The following is a 6,395-nucleotide window of genomic DNA, read 5'->3' as shown; positions in this document are numbered from 1 at the left end:
ACACCACCTCTCGCAATCACTCAAGTAAAAGAGTTTATCAAGTGTCGCTTCATATGAACAACAATTTGGAAAGGATCTTGGACATCGGCATTTTGCACAATCACTCAAGTAAAAGAGTTTATCAAATATCAGTTTCGCTCAATCAACGATACCGGGTCATCACCGGATATCGGCCGTGCATGACAATTATGAGAGAATGCGTGCAATGCATATGTAAATCATCAACAAGCAAGCTCAATATTACAAGTACCTCAACGGGGTACGCCAATAATGCATCACATCACAATACTAACTGTGGGTATGCCAACATATATAAATCAAGTACTAACAACGAATACGCCAATAATATATCAATAATCTCAAGTACCAACAGTGGGTACGCCAATAATATATCATAGTACAAATACCAACAGCGGATATGTCAATCCTATCCGAATCAGGACAACAAGAGACATTCGTTATCTACCAACTACACATGGCATCAAGCCAATACAATTAAAGAATCAAACGCATATAACGGGGTGGCTAGTCCTAACACACATCGGGGCCCAACCTAAGGCAATATCCATCCCAACTTCACACTAGAAGGTTTACATGCTATCTCCGACATCATAATCTAAATATGTGATTCACTATACTAAGTCTCACCAAAGGCAAACCATAACCTACCTGGACTGCCGAACCGCAACACCAATAAGTCACTCTATCACCTTGCCCTTCCTCAGAACCAAAGTAGTCTAAGCATAATCGAATTCTATATTAGAAATCCTGAAGAATGTACTAACATTGCTATGATATCAATTTGGTCCATTTTAACCCTAAAAATTGGAGAAACGGGCTCACAAGGGCGAAACAGGAAATTCACGGGTATAATACCAAATTGAATCCTAGGTAATCATAACCCAATCATTAATTGTTGACTTAGCTCAAGAATTATCCCCAAATCTGATTTCTAGTAAAAACCCCCAAATTAGATATGAACCCTAATTCTCCAAATCCGAAATTCAACGTTAAAAGTGAAAGATATATGATTACTAGGCTTAGATTCATCAAGTTTTATCATCAACATCATCAATTTATCATATAGGACCCTAAGAGAAAATCTCCCAAAATCCTTCTTCAAATTTCAACTCAAAAGGATTGTAAAAGCGAAGGGGGAATTCTAAGATGATTGTGATTAAGGAAGAGTAAAGGATTGGACAAAGTTTCACCTCCAAGAATCTCCTCAATTTGTCTCCCAGAACAGTTTTCCCAAGCTCCAATATCGAGATATGATATAATGAGGGTCTAAGACTTATTTAAGTCACATTAAATGAAATATCATTGCCCGTGACCGCCACGGTGGAGGGAGTGCCACTACAGCGGTGCCGCTACGGTGGTTGAGATACCGCCGCAGTGGTATGGCCTCTATTACCTATCACCGCCCAGCGGTCATCACACCGCCACAGCGGTGCCACCATTGCGGGCACCAAATACCAGATTTTTCGAATTTCTCTAAGTCTTCAATCAGATTTTCGGGTTATTCCTGAGGCCATCTGCTTACAATCTGACCATCTAAACCCATACAAAAATATGCTACGAATGCACTTGTGGTCTCAAAATTTCCAACGGATGTCTCATTGACCGAGTCACCACCGGTGCCTACTTCCAATTTCCCATCCAAAGTCCCGAAATGCACCAAAGTGCATTGGGAACTGAACCAATCATACATATAGGTTCTAAACAATAATCCGGATCTCTCGGAGTTGACGAACCTCCGAAAAGTTCGTTTGCCCAAAAGTTAACCTTGGGTCAAAAGTGAGTCAATTAATGCTCGAAAGTGGCGAAAGTGCCAAAAGAGCTATAATGACCAAATCGGTCGTTACATAAATAATATAAGTGATTTGATGTTTAGTATTTACAATACTTGAACTATATCTGTAGTGAAAATTACACACAAAACTCGCCAATGGCACCAAATGTTGATTTCGGTGCAGTTGTTCCTTCTTCAAACCCTGACAATATTTAACACTGTTGGTAGGTTCATCACTTTGATATTGAATAATCCATATGTATTTTGATGTTGGTATTTAAAATATGCTACCTATTTTTCGTATAGGAAGAGCCCTTTACTAGATGGTGATAATTATCCTAATTATATAGAAACATCATCGAGTGATAGCGATGAAATACCGAATGCAGAGGAGTCCGATGATGATGATGATGATGATGATGAGGTTGATGTTAATCCTTGTATGTAGGAACTACAATTAGTAGAAATAATGCAAAGTCGGCCAAACTAGCAAGAACCGATGGCAGAAAGCCCAATGCAATGGCATTCTGACGTGATTCCATATCTTGACAATCTTCAAGGTCATCCTGATGCCTTCATATACACCAGAGAAGATGATACAATTCGTCATAAATTGTGGAAAGAACCGGTCGATCTTGTAAGGGATCAAGTTCACCTTGCAAAAGGCATGATATTCGAATCCAAAAAGGCATTGCAAAGGGTGGTTAAAATTTATAGCTACTTGAATGAGGAGTTTAAGGCCGATGATTCAACTTGAAAGATTCGAGACTAGCTTGCGTACGACGCATCAAGGTTATCAATAGATGCTTCGTGGTATTGTTAAGCATGATAGTATATGGATTATCACAAAATTCCACCCATGTCACACTTGTGATATGGGAGAGAAAGCAGACCATTTTTATTTAGATACAAATATGATTGCTCAAGTGTTACTTGTTCACATTGCCGTAACCCCAAGGTAAGCTATTCGACCAAGTTCATTATAATTTTGGCATAAATTAAATTATCATATCATTGCTAAATGTTGTTTGTTTAAACTTGTCTAGGTATCCCATCAAAGATTGCATTGAAAACGTTAAGGAAACATATCGTAAAATAATAAGCATGAGAAAGCGATATCTGGGATGTAGGCGGGCTTTTGAGATGATTTATGGTACATAGGGGGGCGGGGGTGGCTCTTTCCAGCAGTTGCCGAGGTATATGGCAGCTCTACAAAAATTCAATCCTAGTACTGTTGTATAGTGGAAGCTCGTTCCGGGTAATATTTTTACTTTTGTGTTTTGGAAATTCAAACCATGCATTGATGATTTTGCACATCGCCGGCTAGTCATATTCATAGATGGCACGCATGTGTACGGGGTATACGACGTCAAGCTACTGATTGCAGAAGGGATGGATGCCAGTGGGTCGATATTCCCTCTTGCTTTTGCCATTGCTGCTAACGAAAGCAACGACACATGAGGGATGTTTTTGACTCATTTGGGGCGATATGTTATTAAGGATCATATGGGCATATGCGTATTATTTGATCGACATCAAGCCATATTATACAGTATGTCTAATTTGCAGGGGTGGCAGCCTCTCTTTGCTTACCATCGCTTTTGTTTAAGGCATATAAAAGCAAATTTCCAAACAAAATTTGGCAACAACACAGAAAAAAATTGGTGGGGGCTGCTGCAATGGAGCATCAACAAAAAAAGTTTCTTATACGGATGAAGATGATCAAGACAGTGAATCCAATAGCATATAATTGGTTGAAGGATCTCGAGGTTGAGAAAATGGACATTACATGCGGATAGAGGTAGGAGATGGGGGATGCTAATAACAAACAGCTCGGAGTCATTCAATGGTTTGCTAAAATCTGCTCACGGACTGCCCATTCCTGCAATGGTGAAAATGACTTTCAAGCAAGTTGTGGAGCGATTTGCCACTAGAATAAGACATGCCAGAGCCATATTAGCAGATGGTGGGAAATTAATGCCAAAACCTGCACAAATCTTTGAGCATTATAGGAAAAAATGTGAGCTACACCGTACGGTAGAGAGTATAACTATGTCGAACGTGTGTGAAGTCCTATGGACAAGTTATTATCAAGGTCGGGGAGGAAACCTTCATACCGTTTATGAGAGAACGATGACGTGTAGTTGTGGTAAGTGGCAATCATACCACATGCCATGTTCTCATGCCATCAAGTGTTTCGAGGCAATGAGAAAACGGTATTCACTTATGTGACATCCGAATACAACGTCAAAAATTATCTTAAAGCATATGCCGGAGGTTTCAACCCACTTGGCGATCAATCTTATTGGCCAACGAGCCATTTTCAAAGATTACTAACAAGGAGATATCCGTAAAATTTAGGTTAACGCACAAACTCAGATTCCCAATCAAATGGATATTCCGGAAAGGACATACTCTCGAAGGTGCTCGACGTGTAAGGAATGTGGCCATGATAAACGTTTGTGTCACCTGCGGCCGTGGGGTCTCAGATCTGGGGTGGGAAGAACCTCTGGTAGTGGAAGAGCCTCTCGTGATTGAAGATTGTCTTGGATTATGAATGTATTTTAATCCTTCTTGATGTATTGAAATTGCCTTGAATTATCAATGGATTTTAATTCTTCTTGATGTATTCAAATTATCTTGAATTATGAACGGCCAAAAAAAAAATCGAAAATAATCTTGACGTATCTAAAAAATCGAAAATAATCTCGACATATCTTTAATAATGTAATGCCTTGACTAAATAATAAAATGCTTAAATCAAAACCTTTAAAATAAAACACTTAAACCTAAAGATAACAAGTTTCCAAACAAACAAAACTTACTTCGGGGCACTTTATAACTCCTAAAACGACGATCCAAATGTTTACGATCTTGATGTATTAGCTCATTATTGATACATGAAAAGATATCGGTTATATAAAATATTGATATTCCAGCGTTTTGAAATATGACTAATCTTTGGTCAAAATATGAAAAAAAAAAACGTGAAATTTCAAAACTTTGAAATTACACAAGTGTTAGGAAAATGAAATAACACCTTTTGCGCACTAATTTAGTGCGCAAAAATTAGTGCGCAAAAGGTATTTTGGTAACTTTTTTTTATAATGGGTTAGTTTGGTCCCGACAACCACTTTTTGGGTCATTTAAGTTGCAGACTCTCACAAACTAATTGGTAATTCTATTCGTCCATCTTGACAGTTGAATGTAAACTGAATAATTATATTTACCTCCATAGGCATGATGGGTACTTAAACAGTTAATGTATGTGGATTTATTTAAAAATAAATCAATGGTCACCAAAATATAAAGCTGATTTGTGTGGCTATTATTTATCGATAAGTGTCGCGCATGACTTTCCAATGACTAAGTATACTTTATCACTGTTTTGCTCTCTGATACGCCCTAAATCTAATCGGTTTTTCCTCACAATTTTCCAGCAATACCACACACTCTGTAACTTTACACTAATCCTTCCTTATTGTTATTAATCTCTATTACAAAATAGTAACTTAGCAAAATTTCCAGAAACCTGTAACTTTACAAAAACAGAAAGTATAAACCAATGTAAAACATAATCTGGAAAAATAATCAGAAAGAGTATACGAAAATATTTTTAAGGAACAGAAATCTAGCCCACCTAATACACGATGTCCTCTTAAAATTATCTCAAGTATGTAGGGGTTGAATGTGGAATATATACTCCATAGGGATAGAAAGATTTCACTCATCGGTGTACCAAAAACTCCGATGTCGGCGCGAACCACTTAACGACGGTAGAGCACACGGAAAAAACTTTTAAGAGAGTAGAAGAAAGAGAGTATCGTAAAATTCGTAAGTAATAATCTCGAGTATTAACTGGAATTTATAACCATTAATACACTTGGTTGGGTGAAAAGGTTTGCAACCTTTCACAAAGAAAAGGTCGCGGGTCAGACACGCGGATCCGGGTCACTAACGGGTCAGATCTGGATATTTTAATTAATTAATTAATTAAATAATAATTAATTAAATAATTAAAATTAAAAAAAATTTGGTCCAAAGAAATTATCAATCAATCGACGCCCGACAATACACAATTATGAGGGAGACTATCTTTCTTAACCTTTAAGAATAAAGAAGGAGTGTTTACTTTTTTATAGTAGAGACTTTTCTTTCTACCACCTACGGAGACACGCTTATTTCATAAAGTAGATATAACATTCATTTTAAAGCCTTCACTTCTTTTTCCCTCAATTTTCCATTCAACCTATCAATTAAACCCAACACTTATTTCTTATCACTCCTCCTCTCGTTATTGGATACCATCATTACCTCTATCCTCCCTCCCTAGCTTATTTTCACAACTTATCTTCCTATGAAATTTTCTCAACTTCGAGTACGTACAAAGAAAAAGGAGTTAGGGTTCAATGCAAAAGACAACATACCATTAACTTCGAATAAGGCAAATACAAGATCGTCTAATACATGATTTTTTTTTTTTTTTGAAAAATTGTTCCGGATTCCATTAATCTAACAAAGATGCAAATGACATGTAGAATTCTATAAAGCTGTTGGGTTGGAGAAAGAAGTTGAACTTCAGTTTTGGTAACCTTTCAAAATG

Source organism: Lycium ferocissimum, chromosome 8 (genome assembly GCF_029784015.1).
Source record: "Lycium ferocissimum isolate CSIRO_LF1 chromosome 8, AGI_CSIRO_Lferr_CH_V1, whole genome shotgun sequence".
In the NCBI taxonomy this organism is placed as follows: Eukaryota; Viridiplantae; Streptophyta; class Magnoliopsida; order Solanales; family Solanaceae; genus Lycium; species Lycium ferocissimum.
This window is presented reverse-complemented; position numbering follows the sequence as displayed.